Here is a 17,964-nt window from a genome sequence, read left to right on the forward strand (position 1 = left end):
TATTAACCTCTGCTCTTCTTATTCCAGAGCTTGTAAGTAATGTATTCCAGTTGCGCATTGTATTTTTGAGGAAGCTGATGGTGTTTTCCTCTGCCCCATATATTTTCAGGCATTCTATTAGCCATGTGTGTGGTATCATGTCGAAGGCTTTCTTATAGTCTATCCATGCCATGCTTAGGTTGGTTTTCCTTCTCCTACTGTTCTTCATTACCATTTTGTCTATCAGGAACTGGTCTTTTGTGCCCCTACACTTCCTTCTGCAGCCTTTCTGTTGGTGGGGGATGGTGTTTGTCTCCTCTAGGTAGTTGTATAGCCTTTCACTGATGATACCTGTTAGTAACTTCCACATTATTGGTAGGGAGGTGATAGGCCTGTAGTTACTGGCTATATTTCCTTTACTCTTGTCTTTTTGTACTAAGGATGTTCTTCCTGCGGTCATCCATTTGGGTGCATGGATTTGTGTGATACAATGCTGGAGTTGTCTGCTATTCGTGGGTGTAGGGGCCTTGAAGTTTTTGAGCCAGTATCCATGGACTTCATCGGGACCTGGGGCTTTCCAGTTTGGCATTTTCTTTAGTTGGTGTCTGACTGTGTCTGTCGTGATCTCTGTGAATCTTTGTTTTATTCTCCCTGTTTCTTCTTCCTTGACCTCCTGGAGCCATGTTGCATGTTTGTTGTGTGATACCGGATTGCTCCATACGTTTTCCCAGAGTCTCTAACTTGGTTCGGCTTCAGGAATTTCTATTATTATTATTATTATTATTATTATTATTATTATTTTATTATTATTATGAAACCTATTCATATGGAACAATCCCACCAAAGGGGACACTGACTTGAAATTCAAGCTTCCAAAGAATGTGGTGTTCATTAGGAAGAAGAAAGAGGAAGTAAAGGGAAATACAATAACAAGAGATCCCACTTATTAAAGAGGGAAAAATAATAATTTAATAAATAGATAAGCAGATGAAAATGTATAAAAATGCATTTCCTCTTTCGTAACCCTAAACCATGAACAGCTTCTATGTTGAAAGGTCACTCGGTTCTTGGTCGAAAGCCTTCGAGATCTGTTGGTCCAAGTGACTTTTTTCCTCGGGAATCGAGGTCAAAGATATTACGTTTCCATTTAAGTTTCCAGACACCTTCCAGGACAATAGTTATTATTCTGAGGTTTCAAATGCCTGATTAATTGAGGGCTTTTGTAGAGATATTAATCTTTCATTATCAAGTACCTTCTGCTGAATAAATCTTCCAGTGTTAAATATCTTCTGTTAGACAAATCTATTAGATTTATTTATTATAGACAAATCTATTACATTTATTTATTCTATCTATCAGATAAATCTTCCAGTGTTAAGTAACTACTGTTGGATAAATCTTCTTGTATTGAATATCTTCTGTTGAATAAATCTTTTTGTATTAAATATCTTCTGTTGGATAAATCTTCTTGTATTAAATATCTTCTGTTGGAATAAATTCTTCTTGTATTAAATATCTTCTGTTGGATAAATCTTCTTGTATTAAATATCTTCTGTTGGATAAATCTTCTTGTATTAAATATCTTCTGTTGGATAAATCTTCTTGTATTAAATATCTTCTGTTGGATAAATCTTCTTGTATTAAATATCTTTTGTTGGATAATATTCCTTGTATTAAATATCCTCTGTTGAATAAATCTTCTTGTATCAAATATCTTCTGTTGGACAAATATTCTATTAGATTTATCTAATATATCTATTAGATAAAGCTTCCAGTGTTACGTATCTCCTCCAGGATAAATATTCTAGTGCTGAGAAGCATCAATCTTCTGGTGTTAAATATCTTCTGGTGATATTATGTCTTCCAGGGATGTGTAGCCACAAATGCACTACAAATGGCGCCCTGTATCTTCTGTCACCTACAGTATTTCTACAGTGCCTTTGTGTACTCATCAAGTATCCTGTTTTATCAATATTTAATGTTCCTTATATAAACGTACTGACATTCAAGCTCCTTTTAAGTGTTACTTTTTTGTTTTTGTCGTTTCTATAAACAAAGCACTTTTTTATCCTCCTTTGTGAAGACTGGTAGTCACGCCACCTCTACTATTCTTATCTCATCGCTAACCATAAGAACAAAAAGAAAAAAAAAAGCCCATTTATCATCTTAATTACTTCCACTATTAACATAACTGTCATCGTTCCTGCCTTTTATGAAAGCAGCCAAATTTATTAGTGTCATTACAGACTCCAAAAAACGAGACCGTTATCGAGACATAAAATATTTCTCCATTATCAATATCGAAGTAAAATTCATTTTCATTAGCACTGTGAAAATGACTGGTTATCAATCCCCACACTCCTCCCCCAAAAAAAATATATAATGAAGAATATGTAAGGGATCGAAAAATATTTAGCTATGATGAGTCCCAAATGACAATAAATTCAAGATTTTGAAAGATTTCTACCGAACTCAAAACCTGAATCATTATTCCGGCTGTTCGACCTCTCTAACTTTTACTCCTTAGTGCACCTGTGGGGGTTTTTTTCCACCCAGTTCCACCGCCAGTTCCTTGTGCTTTCATATTCTTCATTTTCTGGATCTCTCTGTATGTCTTGAGCGCTGAGTGGCCGCAAGTGTCCCTGTGCTTGGCTTCACAGCTTAAATTTCATAAACCACAATCAAAATCTTGAAGGAAAATATTTGGCTTTTCATCTGCCAATATATATATCTAATAATCATGGCAGTTCTCCTACCTCCCTCATTAGATCAGAAATAGCAAATTTGAAGGTCAGAATCAATTTTTTGAAGGGAAAAATGATAGAATTCTCATTGGTCAGTTTTTATATTTTTTTATAATCATTTCGGTTCTCCTATCCCCTCCCCCCACAACCTCATTAGATCAGAAAAAGCAAAATTGAAGAATAGAAACAAATTTTGAAGATAAAATTAGAATTCCCATTGGTCAGTTTTTGTATTTTTTGATAATCATTTCCGTTCTCCTCACACCCTCCCCCCTTCCTAATTAGATCAGAAACAGCAAATTTGGAGGAAATTAATTCGAATTGAAGCCCTTATCGCCACCATTTCACAATCTGAGTTCCTCATCATAATTGACATCCTTGCAGATAAAAAAAAATATGATCCCTATTCTATTTATTTTTAGGAGGAAGGAATTCTCTCTCTCTCTCTCTCTCTCTCTCTCTCTCTCTCTCTCTCTCTCTCTCTCTCTCTCTCTCTCCTGACTGGGATTCCCAAAAGACTGTAACCAGCCGGCCACCCAAACAAACTTTACAGCATAACACTCCCTTTTGGAAAAGTTACTTTTTTTTCTTGTTCTTTTTTTTATCCGCTATTCCGCGGAAGTTTTGGATTCGATCAAATATGGTTATGCAAATGGCGTCCCGAGACAGGACTGGGCAGAAAATTATCTTACAGTTTTTTCTTTAAAGGAAAAAAGGATATAGATTCTCCTGTTTCTTCAGTGTGTTTTTACTCTTGACTTACCAGTATATAGTTTTGGTAATGTTTATTTTATTCTCCGTCGTTGTTTTAATGGTTATTACTTACTGATCGATAATATTCACCTATAAAAAACAATGTTCTTGAATTCTTACTGATTGATAATATTCTCCTAAAAATACCAATGTCCTTGAATTACATCATCGACTACCACGTAGGAGTAGAAATTTTATACAATGTAAAATTAAACATATTTCTCAAATACATTTTTCGCTTCACTTCACAAAAAAATTATAACAATAACTAAAAGATAAAGTTTCCTTGTGTTTCCACATGCTTTCACTGGATAATATATTGCATAACAGTTACAAAAAATGGCTACTATAAGCACATATTTTTCGAAATTTTCAATTAGGTTAAAAAAATCAGTTTTGTGGCAATTATGAAAAATACTGTAATATACATTAAAAAGTTGTATTTTGCTGTATTACCAAAGGAAAATACCTTCGAAGAACAAATTCCAACTATAACAATTTTCAACTCATTTTAATAATGATTGCTATTCCAGCATACGATTAAGAAGTTCGTAAGACTGAAGGCAACGCAACAAAACACCTACAGCCACTATCTCACAAGCTGAGATCACATCATCATCATTATCATCATCATTATCATTCCAACAAAGATAAAAATGAATACCAAATCTGTTTACTTTCTGGAGTGAGGAATTCAAATGATGTCATTCTCTCTCTCTCTCTCTCTCTCTCTCTCTCTCTCTCTCTCTCTCTCTCCTCTGACTGGGATTCCCAAAAGGCTGGAACCACCCAGCCACCTTCACAAAGTTTCCAGCATAACACTCCAAAGGGGAAAAAGTATATATATTTTTAATTTTATCTGCTATTCCAGGGAAGTTTTGGATTCGATCAAATACGGTTATGCAAATGAAGTCCCGAAATAGGAATTGCTGGAATGGTATCCTAGATGGATCATCTAAATAATAATTCTATTTGAGAGAGAGAGAGAGAGAGAGAGAGAGAGAGAGAGAGAGAGAGAGAATGTCGCATCTTCAGTCGTCAATAGATCTGTTTTCCTTCTATTTACATGTCAGAATATTATCAGATAAATTTCTATCCACGTCCATATCGAAATGATATATTTTTTTGCGAATGCATTTTCAAGTAAGGGATAAAATATTTTTGCAATGCGAATAAATTTTCGAATAAGGGACAGAATATTTTTGCAATTTCGAATGCATTTTCAAAAGCGGGATATATATAATATGTTTGCAACAGCAAATAAATGATCAAATAATGAGGAAATGTCGTAGATAAATCTAAATATATCGAACGGCACGTAATACGATATAAAGCACTGGAATAAATAAATAAATAAATATGTACATATAACACAGATGATTTATTACTCAGCAAAATATTTAAATGACAAATCAATTTTAAAGATTATTGATACGATAAAAAAATATTTTGAAAACTCAAAAGTGAATATTTCTTTGTTATTTGCTACAGCTCCATTCACATAAAAAATAGCTGGCGTAAAGGCATTAAAAGTCTTGTTATCTAAAATGAAAAAAAAGGACACATTATACATATTACGCAACTTTGAAGAGGGCCATATTACTTTTAATTAAGTCAGCTGTGAGCGTAAATATCAATTTTCCTAACTATGGACTTAGTGGCAAACTGGATCTATATTGTATACATAATAATGATCAATCATGCCTATCGATGAAAGTCAAATTGCACGTAAACTCTCTCTCTCTCTCTCTCTCTCTCTCTCTATCAATCTTCCCACCTTGTAAGCCTCCTCATACCGAACAAACGTAACCCTCAATCACCTTCTGGGAGGCTCTCCAACAACAACAATTTCAAAAAAAAAAAAAAAAAAAAAAAAAAAACTCCCTTTCAACTTCGACCACCAACCTCCCCCACCCCCACCCCCAATCGCTACACCGCCCCCCCCCCCTCCCCCCCCCCCCTCCCTCCAACACTCTTCCGACAGCTCTTCATCCATAAAAAAAAAAAAAAAAAAAAAAAAAACCCCCACGTTCCTTGGAGACTAACTCTCTCTCTCTCTCTCTCTCTCTCTCTTCTCTCTCTCTCTCTCTCTCTCTCTCCTCGACGCCCAAACCATCAACATCCATCCCCATAAACACTTCACCTCTCAATCATAAATGGCAACTACCCCTCCCCCTCCCTCTCTCTCGCCCTCTCTTATCTCTCTCTTTCCCTTTCCTCCTCCCCTCCCCCTCCCTCCCATTCCCTCCCTATTTCCCTCAACACTTCCAACTCCTCCATCTTCCACCTTCCATCTCGTCTCCCATACATTTATGAAATTGTGATGATGATAATGACAGGGCCTCAAAAGTAATGAGGGAGCCATTGGGACGGCGGCGGTGGTGGAGTCACACACAGAGAGAGAGAGAGAGAATGAGAGAGAGAGAGAAAGGCGAGGAGTGTGGTAGATGGAAATGCAAAGACTCCGAACAATGGGGTGGGAGAGACGAGAGTTAAAATGGCGAGAGGAGACAAAGAATCCTAATGACGATCGGCGCTTCTAAGGGAGACAATTGTCTGGGAATAAAGCGGAATACGAGATAAAAAGAGCAAGGTTGGAGAAAAGGAGGAGGAGGAGAAGAAGAAGAAGAGGAGGAGGAGGCAGAGTAGGAGTAGGAGGAGAAAGAGCGAGAGGAGTAGGAGTAGGAGGAGAAAGAGCGAGAAAGGACGAGGAAGAAATGGAGGAGGAGTTCAGACGGAAAGTTAGACCATTCCAAGAATACGATAAGATCACTTTCAAATGCAAAGTATCATAAGACAAAAGTAAGATTTTTTTTCCCTCTTAGAGAAACCCAACTCTCATTTCCAAGTATAACACGAAGCCTTTTTCATTTCCATCCGACGTCACCTACGTAAGACGCCATTTTAGAACGTAAAAGAAACGTCTCCAGACAAATTTACATTTAAAGAATTGTCCATCAGGTTCCATTTTTTTTAGTACCGCTTACTAGCGCAGCAATACCTACCGCTGTCTACCTTGGGAAACTACTCTTATATCTACCAAGGCCACGACGATACACACGGCTATACCTACTGCGGTCTACCATTGGGAAGCTATATCTACCATAGCCAAGATGATAGACCACAGTACCTATTAACGTCTACCATTGGGAAACTATATCTACCAAAGCCAAGATGACACACCATAGTACCTACCATTGTCTACCAATGGGAAACTATTCGTATATATACCATGGTCAGGATGGTACACCCGATACCTACCGCCGTCTACCATTGGGAAACTATATCTATCATAGCTAAGATCATACACCATAGTACCTACTACTGTCTACCATTGGGATACTATTCGTATATATACCATGGTCAGGATGGTACACCCGGTACCTACCGCCGTCTACCATTGGGAAACTAACTACCGTAGCCAGGATGACACGGAATTGTGGGAGTTCCATTATGCCATTTGAGTCAAATGGTCACAAGAGCCGCTGAATAATGCAACCCTATCCCAAGATTGTATGTGGAATTAGCGGGGGGCCCTATCTTACTTTCTAATGAGCCAATACGAATTAAATCAACACTTGTGACACAATGAGAGAGAGAAGGGGAATATTAGCATTTTCTTCTAGAGAAAAGAGCTGATTTTGCTTTTTCTGAGAGAAGACACAACCTACTTTCCTTTTATCAAATCACAACTATTTTTCGTTTTTATGGAAGACACAATTGATTTTTTTCTGAAAGAAGACAACTATTTTTCTTTTCCCTGAAAAAAGACAAAAATAATTTTTCTTTTTCTGAAAAAAGACAAAAATAATTTTTCTTTTTCCGAAAGAAGACAAAACTGATTTTTTTTTTTTTTCTGAAAGAAAATGCAACTTTTTCTTTTTCTGAAAGAAAACAAAACTTGATTTTTTTTTCTTTTTCTGAAATAAAATACAAATTATTTTCTTTTTCTGAAAGAAGACAAAACTGATTTTTTTTCTTTTTTCTAAAATAAAACAAATTTTTTTCTTTTTCTGAAAGAATGCAAACCTGATTTTTTTTTCTAAAATAAAACAAATTTTTTTCTTTTTCTGAAAGAAGACAAAACTGATTCTTTTCTTTTTCTGAAAGAAAATAATTTTTTTTTTATTTTCTGAAAGAACACAGAACTGATTTTTTCTTTTCTGAATGAAGACAGCTGATTTTTCTTTCCTCTGAAAGAAGAAACTACTGATTTTATTTTATTTTTTTAAAGACATAATTGACTTTTATTTGAGAGAAAACACAGCTGATTCTCCTTCGTGTGTCATGCATCGACGAGATATAAAATGCCTTCCATTATCATGAATGAACACTGGATAGAAGACAGAAGGGAACTTCTAATAATAAACAAAAAAGCGATGAGCAATGGCGATTGCAATGTCTATCCTTGCAACATGTCCGTAATATTCTCTCTCTCTCTCTCTCTCTCTCTCTCTCTTCGATGTCTTTCCCTCTAAATATGCACCCAGCAAGAGTTTTTATTTTTTATAACATCTCCCGTCGACGTATTCTTCACCAAAAACAAATTTCGAGGCCACTTGGACTATTTCTCCCCCTTCTGGCCGGAGGCGTTATAAACTTGAAGTTAGGAGGAGGAGGAGGAGGAGGAGGAGGAGGAGGTGGTGGTGGTTCCTACTCGGCAGCCTAGATCTCCAACCCCCACCCCACCATACCCCAAACTCTCTCTCTCTCTCTCTCTCTCTCTCTCTCTCTCTCTCTCTCTCGTTTCTTTTTCGTCAGGTGAGAAAAAAGGTTAATGGTGCAACTAAAGAGAGGCCAGAGAGAAAATGCTTTTAATGCTCCTTTTTTTTACTCGAGAGAGAGAGAGAGAGAGAGAGAGAGAGAGAGAGAGAGAGTTAGGGAGAAGACATTAGAGGAAGAATGATGGCAATGCATGCTAAGAAGGCAGGCATGAGGTTCCCGGAGTAGGCGAGAATGGAGAGTCTCGTGTTAATGTATTTGCAAAGGTGGTTTCCTACTGAGAATAACACGCTTACGAGAACATTCATAACTATCCTTCAAGAGGAAAATAAATTAAGGAAGAGTGACTAATAGAGCATGAAGTGGCTGGATGTATATCTGATCATCATCATCTAGTTGAAACGAAAATGAAAACAGCGGAACTGTCAGATGGAGAGGAAGGGTAGGAAATGTGGAAATAAACGTAATTAAGACAAGTGGACGATAAGAGGGACGTGAGAATGGCATATATGGAGGAGATGGATAAAACTTTGATAAAGTGGACTAGAGGTAAAGACTTAAATGGAAGGGTTTATATGAGGGGCATACAAAATTTAAAGGGTAGGGTCAGAGAGTCAGCAAGGGGTGTTTATGGGGTTAGGAAAAGGGGTTAGGAAAAGGGGTTAGGAAAAGGGATTGAAAGCACTAAGTGCTGTTCTCAATGAAGGAAGGAAAGAAGACTGTTTGAAGTGCATTTGCATAACAAAGGACAAAATAAATCATAAAGTAGCTGTATTCACGATGGTGAATAAAATAGATAATGACCAATTCAGTGGAAAGAAAATGGTCGAGTATGATCATAATTTAGTGGTAATTCCGAGTAATTGAATCTATGGTGAGATATATTTCCTTTATAAGAGCAAAGGTAAAAAAGAAAAAGGTTAATTAGCTAATGGATATCAGAATACAAGATGCCAATGGAAAAAATCTCTTTGAAGAGAATACAATCTAATGTCTACTTGAAGAATTGCTGAAGGATGCAAGAGTAAAAGTGGCTTTATAATAAATGTAAAAACACTACGTGTAGCTGAGTGGCTGGCCGGGATGTGTATGTTATATCTAGAAGTGGAAAAGGTTCTGGAGGAATGGATGAGAGGAAAAAGTGTTCTTTTACAGATGGGTCAATCTGACACACTTGAGTGTACGAATTATGGGGGAATAACTTTGCTTAACATATTGGGAAATACGCATTAGTCTGATTCAAAGAAATATCAATAGAAGGATGGATTGACATGGGTTTCGACGAGCATGGATGCTTGCAGGAAGTGACTCATGGTATAAGCAAATGCTAGAAAAATGAGTAATAACAAGAAAATGCTACATAGAAAATGCTGCATAGAAAACACTTATGGTTGAAATGATAAAAGTAAAATTGGGAAGGAGACCGGGATGTATATATTGTATGAAGAAGCTCATGTTGTGGACCATGCATGAGGTCTATTATTGATTCAGGAGCCGTGTACTGGCTATTGTCTCGATTTTTCTCAGGAACTACACCAATCAACGGTAAACTAATATATATATATATATAGTTATATAAATAATATTATATATTGGTATCTCCCTATTATATAGGTGAATATATGTTTATTTATCAGTTATGTATGTATGTAGTAAATGAAATAACAGCCAGCAGCATTTAAACAGAATGAAGGAAATGTTGAAAATGAATTGTTCTTCCAGGTAAAAACTTGGAAGCCCTCCGGAAGAACAGATTGCATTTATCGAACTGGCCTCTGCAGCCAGCAGCATGCACAGAGCCCCCAAGGCTTTTACAGCAATAAATAGATATACTATTATGATTGACGGAGCCTCCCGCAACAACGTCAGCGATAAGACAGCATCCACGCTGCAATCGAAAAGATAAGAAGAAGCATTTCGCCTCTCACCGAACGATACCACCTGGTACAAAGCTGTCGGACGAAATAAGCAGAGGAGTTGTTCTCAAGAGTATTCAACTCTTGTTTCTGGACCTGGTGGAACATTTCTCTAAAAAAAAAAATAAAAAAAATACTCCTCAAGATATTTCTTAGAACAAAGGATCGTATTTCTCGAGGAAATTAGGTTCCCGGGGCAGACTTCATTCCGCCCCTAAAAGCTTTTAAACTTCGCACTTTTAAAAAACATTCGCCTCCTCAACAGAAAATTAAGGAGAAACCCACATTTTTCATGGCATGACTTTTCAAGGTGCTTTGTTTCTTTCTCTCGGATGCGTCTGAGAATGAGATACTCCCCCGCCCGCTCTTTCCCCGCCCCTCCCCAAACCCCACCCTCTGGAAGATGAGTTCTGGAGAGCTGGAAAATAGAGCCTATTTTCATTTTTAATTCTATTTCCTATCTGAAAGTTGAAATGGATTCTAACCTTATCCCATTTTCTGTGACTGATGCATTTACTTGGTTGTCAAAAGTTCAAGATGACCCATTTTCTTTGACAGCTAAATTCACCTGTTTGTCCAACGTTCAAAATAACCTATTTTCACCAGAGATCCAGTTTCTGAATTAATTTCACCTGTTTTGACAGCTGACTGCTGCATTCACTCGGTTCAAAATCGCTCTCGACTTCCTCAGGCAAAGAAACAATTAACTCAAAAGGTGTTTAATTACCTGGTATAGAATTAACACATTTAAGAGGTGAGAAAGACGACGAAACTCTGCGGACAATGTACATAACATTTGAATAAACTAACCTCTATGGTTTGTTGGCTTATTTTTAAACTCTGGCGAGAGAGAGAGAGAGAGAGAGAGAGAGAGAGAGAGAGAGAGAGAGAGAGCAGTTACCTGCACTTCCACCGCTAGTAACTCCTCAGAAAATCTGTGAAATCCCAGACTAAGGTTACCATTCGCCTCTCTATAAATAACAGCCAATGGGCAGAAACGATAGCATTGAGTTATGAGAATTGTCGAAAGTTGGGAGAAAAAAAAAAAAAGCAACGCACTTTAAACAAAAACCAAACAAAAACCACAACAACATTCTTTTGTTGTTCTTTCCTTAGAAAAACAAGCTGGCATTTTATCGCGTGTTATTTCAAGAGCCTAAAGTTGGATGTACTTTTTTTTTCTGGACCTCTGCCCTCATCTTAATAATTCTGTTTGTAAAGTAAATATTTTCCGGTACAAAAAATGAAAGAAAAAAAATAACTCTTACCTTCATCCGGGTTATGGAGTCTCCCGAGAGCCTGGAAGTGGAAAAAACATCGTAATTAATTCATGTTAAATTAACTAAACTCGGAATTAACGTGTTCATTTTTTGGCATTTCTTTCATCCTCTCGTGGTGTAAAACGACAGTATTTTTTTTCCAGAAATACAAAATTGCATAAGTGATGATATGTGATGCACTTAAGATTCACATTTCTTTTTTTTTAAATGTATTTCACGGAATTACATAAAATTCCCGGTAAATGAAAATAAATATTAAAAGTCATTCGTCACAAAGTGAGCTAATTAGAAAATAAATAAATAGATAAATAAATAAATAAATAAATAAATAAATAAAAATGCGCCAAGTTTCTTCGGCGCGATCGAGTTTTCTGTACAGCATATAATAACGGCCACCGAAAATAGATCTATCTTTCGGTGGTCTCGTTATACTGCTGTATGAACCGCAACCCATGAAACTTTAACCATGGTCCGGTGGTGGCCTGACCTTAAATAAAATGAAAACTACTAGGGCTTGAGGGTTGCAATTCGGAATGCTTGATGATTGGAGGGTGCATGATCAACACACCGATTTGCAGCCCTCTAGCCTCAGTAGTTTTCAAGATCTGAGGGCGGGTAGAAAAAAGTGCGGACGGCAAAGCACAGTAGTAAAAACAAGATGATTCTTCAAAACAAAACTTTCACTTCGATCTGCCACTTTCTCCATTCCTTTAATCGAAGTGAAATTCAGTAATTCCGGAGAGAGAGAGAGAGAGAGAGAGAGAGAGAGAGAGAGAGAGAGAGAGAGAGACTCCAAAGAACACCTGCTTTCAAAAGACAAATATCTTATGTGGTGTATGGCTAAAAGGAAAATAAGTATATTTTCAAAATTGCATATCATAGTATATAAAAAATTGTATATAAGAAAAATTACATATAAAAAACTTCTCAATACGTTTGTCCTCCTCCGATAAAAGAGCGTGAGTTACTTCGAAAATTGTGATGTTTTTATTATGAACATTTGTAATGTTTTTATTATGAAAATGTACTTTATTGCAAATTAGAACGTGGGTCATACTATCGGGAAGCTGCGAAACCTTTTGACTTGAAAAGAGTTTACAGAAGTTTTAACCCGATAGTAGTAGATTTCACTACAAAGAGAAGGGAGTCCCCCAAGTAGGGTACGTCCCCCCCAAACCTTCCCAGTGGTCGAACCCCTTTAAGATTGAAAAAGAAACCCACAAAATTACTGTGTATGACGTGTTTGCTTATAAGTATTTACACTTTATTTTACTCAACACTCGAGTACTTTCAGGCCCTATCTGTGGCCCTTTTTCAAGAGATGTGTAGGTTGTCAGCCTGGGTCAACCTACTCTCTCTGAAAAAGGGGCACAGATAGGGCCTGAAAGTACTCGAGTGTTGAGTAAGATAAAAGGTAAATATTTATGAGTAAACACGTTATACACAGTAATTTTGTGGGTTTCTTTTCCAATCTTCAGAAGAAAACTGAAAGAAGTTTTTTCGTTTGGTTAATCTCCTTTAAATCAGCCCAATCCCGCCCACATTCCGAATAGACCATCGTGACAGCACGTGGCAGGAGGCCGCCCTAACCGAAACCAATCCCCCCCGCAACCCACCCGCCCACAGTGAGGGATTCCGAGGCACCGTCGTGTAATTTACCCAAAGCCGAAACTTTTCCGGCTGGCCCCCGAAGTCCGAAAGAGAGCAACGCAAACTTTCTCATCAAAACTTCGACGAAGTGGAGTTACACTTCGAAGTTGTTGAAGTTTCCGCTGTCGGAGAGAGTCGCCCAGTGATCATCCGTGATGTAAGATGAAATGGTGAGCTTTTGTTTCTCTTCCTTCCCCTCCTTTCATTCATTCATTCATCGTGATGGGTTTGTTTTCGGTCGTGGCCCGGCAACAGCGATTAAGGGAATATTATATAAGTCTCTCTGAAGTTGTCAAACACGAATGTCAATTAGCAACGGGAAAGGACATTGAGGAACGAAGTAGGAACTGAAGTTTTCAACGTTCATCTGATGGCGCTTCTCGAAATCAGGAATACTGGAATACTGGAACACTGATGGATCAAGGCAGCGAGAAAAGGAATGGTATTCGTTTCGCTTCGAATGCTTTTTTTAGTAGTACAGCGAAAGTAATGTCTAGAATGTTAAATGGACACGGCTGAAAGATTATTGATTTCATTTTTGAATTTAATATAACCTTAAAAATAAATATTAATTTTTGCCTGCTGAATAATAGCCATTATTTTCAATGTTTCATACAATTGCTAATGTAGCCAAAACCCAACTAATTAAAGTAAATCATAATATGGATTTCTGTCCGTATTTAGAACGTAAACTAGACGTCAAAAAATTGAAATATTAAAAGGATACAAAACCGCAACAACCACAAGAATATCTTGAGATCCCTCACATCGATAAAAACCATAACTACTTGAGTGCTTCCCTCTGAGTTCTCCACCATATCTGACGAGTATATCCTATACTGACTGTCTCAAGTGTTATAGATTAAAGCGATACAATGTTCACTGATGTATAGAGCTCTTCTTGTGGAAAGGAGTGGAAAAAATAGGGATAAAATTGGGGTTAATGGGGAAGAAGAGGATGTATAAAGTTCATAATGAGGGAAGGATGAGGATGGTATCAGTGAGGATGGGGTAATGTTCCTAGTGTACAAACAATCCGCATCAAAATGCAGATATAACGACCGTGTGATAATAAAATATAAACAAGTAAAAAATGCGCCGAAGTTTGCTTGGCGCAATCGAGTTTTCTGTACAGCGAATAATCCTGAATGAAACTCTCAGTCGGTCGTGGTGGCATGTGATGTTGCGTTGCTAGACGTACGATTATGGATAACTTTAACCTTGAATAAAATAAAAACTACTGAGGGTAGAGGGCTGTAATTTGGTATGTTTGATGATAGAAGGGCTGGATGATCAACACACCAATTTACAGCCCTTTAGCCTCAGTTATTTTTAAGATCTGAGGGCGGACGGATAGATTTATTTTACAGAAAAATAAAACTGAAAAATAATGAGAGAAAAAATAAACTAAAAAACCAAAGTAATGAAACTTTTAATGAGAGAGAGAAGATGAGAGAAAAAACAAAGTTGATAGAGTTTTTTGAGAGAGAGAGAGAGAGAGAGAGAGAGAGAGGAGTAGGAGACACGAAGCACGTGCCATTTATTAGATGATAGCCTAACTTTTGGGCCCACATTCTTCTGGGTGCTTTTTCCCCCAGCCAGGACAATCAAAAGTTGAAGGACCGGAAAGAGAAAAGCATTTTATATTTTAAACTCGACTCACCACTTACGAGAATGAATCGCCTTTAGTGAACTATTCCGAGAATGGTTTGCAGCATCCAGAACTATTTCTGGATCTGTGATAGTTATTCAAACGTGAAATAATTCTATAATTCGTTCTTGTCCAGAGGAAGCTTCCAAAGTTAACCGGATGCCAAACTAATTTAACACAAAAATCTACTCTCTCTCTCTCTCTCTCTCTCTCTCTCTCTCTCTCTCTCTCCTCTCTCTCTATCCTCTGGCTCTCTCTCTCTCTCTCTCTCTCTTCTCTGGCGACTTGGATATGATGAAACCCCTTCATTAAAACTAATGCAGTAGCTACCATAGTATCGTTTATGTTAACTTTGTTAATTATTTTAACTTGTGTTAACCTTGCTAGTTGTTTTCACTTAATTTAACCTAGCTACGCTTTTAACAGTATTGTTTATTTCCACTTCTTTTAATCTACTGACTGTTAACTCTTGTTGACCTTTTTATTGTTTTCACTTACTTTAACCTAGTCACTGTTTTTATCTTCTATTATTGTTTTCACTTACTTTAACCTAGTCACTGTTTTTATCTTCAATTGGCCTTGTTAATTGTTTTCACTTATTTTAACCTAGTCACTGTTTTATCTTCTATTGGCCTTGTTAATTGTTTTCAGTTATTTTCCTAGTCAGTACTCAGTTCTGTATGTTTTCACTTATTTTAAATAGGCCACTTATTTTCTTAATTGGCCTTTTCTTAATTGTTCAGTTATTTTAACCTAGTCACTGTACTCAAGTTCTGTTAACCTTGTTAATTGTTTTTAATTATTTTATCCTAGTTACAGTTTTAACTCAACCTTGTTATTTGTTTTGACGTTTTTTAACCTAGTAACTGTGTTAACTCCTGTTGACCTTGTTAATTGTGTTAATTCATGCTAACCTTGTTAATTATTCCCAGAAATAAAACGTCTCGAAAAAGACTACTTTTCACTAATAAAAAAATCATAACAGTAGAATAACTAAAGCAAAATAGATACCTAAATCAATTAAGACCAAATGAACCTCCAAAAAGCAATATCTATTCATTTTTCAGTTATAAAAAAAAATCCACTATAATAAAAAGAACAAAGGCAAAAAAAAAAAAAAAACATCATTAAGAACAGAAAAGCCCCAAAAAGCAAATCTATTAATTTTTCATTAATGAAAAATCACAATAATAAAAAGAACCAAGGCAAAAAAAATAAAAAATAAAAAGCATTCATTAAGACCAAAAAAGGCTCCTAAAAAGCAATATCTATTTATTTTTCACTAATGAAAAAAAAAAAAATTACAATAATAAAAAGGACCAAGGCAAAAATAAAAGCATTCATTAAAAAGGCTCCAAAAAGCAATATTGATTAATCTTTCATTAATCAAAACAATCACAACAATAAAAAGAACTAAGCCCCACTCCCCCCACCCCCACACAGAATTCATTAAGACCAGAAAAAGCTTCATCGAGTAATATCGGTGTCGCGAACGCACCATTGAAGCCTCTGTTGCACAAAACCTCTCTTGCACAAATGGCAACATCATCATCTTACCAGCCCGGCATCCCATAACTGCATATTACCCCGGGAAATGAGGCAGATTCCTTCTGCAGCAGCGAGGGCGGAAATGAAAGCCGCCCTCACGCCCTCTTAACAAAGTCAAGAGGATGAAGGAGTCGGGCGGGAAATAACTCCCATTTCTAAAGAGAGGAGGAAAGCACAAATACACGGACAGACATTCACAGATACACAGGCACATACACACACTTATACCACACCCAAATACACACACACATACACACACACACAAACGCAAGAAGTTCCAGGCAGACTTTGAGGATGGCAGAAAATGGAATAGCAAGTGCCTACAGAAATAGATGAAAATCGAGAAAAGAGAGAGAGAGAGAAAGAAGCGACGCACACACACACACACGCACACATACATGTACACACACACAAACACGAACACACACACACCAGAAACACAAGAAGTTCATGGCTGCAGAGCCATGGAATGTCAAGACGCCTACACAAATGGATAAAAAAGTGAGAGAAACAGAGAAACTGAACGAAAATAGAATGAGAGAGAAAAGACAAACAAACACACATACACACACAAACAGGCACAAGAGGTTCCAGGCGCAGTCTGGAACAGGACAAAGATGGTAGACGAGAGAGAAAAAAAGAAAGCGAGAGATAAGTAAAAATGTGAGAAAAATAAAAGAATAAGATAAGGGAGAAGGCAACAAGAAATCAGAAAAAAATGATGAAGGAGAACGTGAGAGGAAATTACATCCATAAACTAGCACTTGCCTTTCAAAGCGTTAAGAGCAGGAAATATTGCCACAATCAACAGAGAATTTGAATCCGGAGTTGATGCTAAACAAAGAGTCAACTTTCTCTCTCTCTCTCTCTCTCTCTCTCTCTCTTCTCTCTCTCTCTCTCTCTCCATTGCAACACAAAGAAGGAAAGGTTGTGATGCATCTCTTTGCTGGAAATGTTAGAGCCATCTCGTAAATCTTAGGCACTACTAAACCTTTTAGATTTCATGGGAAAACATTTGCAGGAGAGTGAGAGAACGAATGGAGGTGTAGGTGTGTGTGTGTGTGTGTGGTGTATATATATGATATATATATATATGTATATATGTATATATATATATTTATATATATATATATATATATATATATATATATATATATATATATATATATATATGTAGATAGATAGGATAGATAGAGATAGATAGATAGATATGTATATACATACATGTATATATATATATATATATATATATATATATATATATATGATATATATATGTTATATATATATATATATATATATAGTCTTTTATATATAAATATGTGTATTTGTAAATCAATAATATCTGTCTTTATACTTGTGAATATCCACCCGTGAAGTATATATATATATATATATATATACATATATCTTTTTATATATATCCATGATATATATATATATATATATATATATATATATATACTATATCTATCTATATATATATTATATCTATATATATATATATATATATATAATATATATATATATATATAAAGCCATATGCAAAATAAAAAAAATGAAAATGAAATACATTACTAAAAACGAACAGAAGAGTAGTGTCACAACAGTACAAAATAAAATAAAATAAAATAAAATAAATAAACCAGATAAAATAGAAAACAAAAAAGCGTTGACAACATCAGTACGTTTGCAATGACGCTATAAAGTTACAATGCTAC

At 36.2% G+C, this 17,964-nt stretch overlaps 1 long non-coding RNA gene across 1 annotated transcript in view; it reads right to left on the minus strand.

The window, feature by feature from the left end:
* The window catches only part of LOC135221302 (uncharacterized), a 356,859-nt gene that overhangs the window by 202,388 nt on the left and 136,507 nt on the right, over positions 1-17,964 (minus strand). Inside the window, exon 2 of the long non-coding RNA XR_010315900.1 lies at positions 11,383-11,413. This is a non-coding gene — a long non-coding RNA (uncharacterized LOC135221302). The remainder of the gene's footprint in view (positions 1-11,382; positions 11,414-17,964) is intronic.

This window comes from Macrobrachium nipponense, chromosome 20 (assembly GCF_015104395.2).
Source record: "Macrobrachium nipponense isolate FS-2020 chromosome 20, ASM1510439v2, whole genome shotgun sequence".
Lineage (NCBI taxonomy): Eukaryota > Metazoa > Arthropoda > Malacostraca > Decapoda > Palaemonidae > Macrobrachium > Macrobrachium nipponense.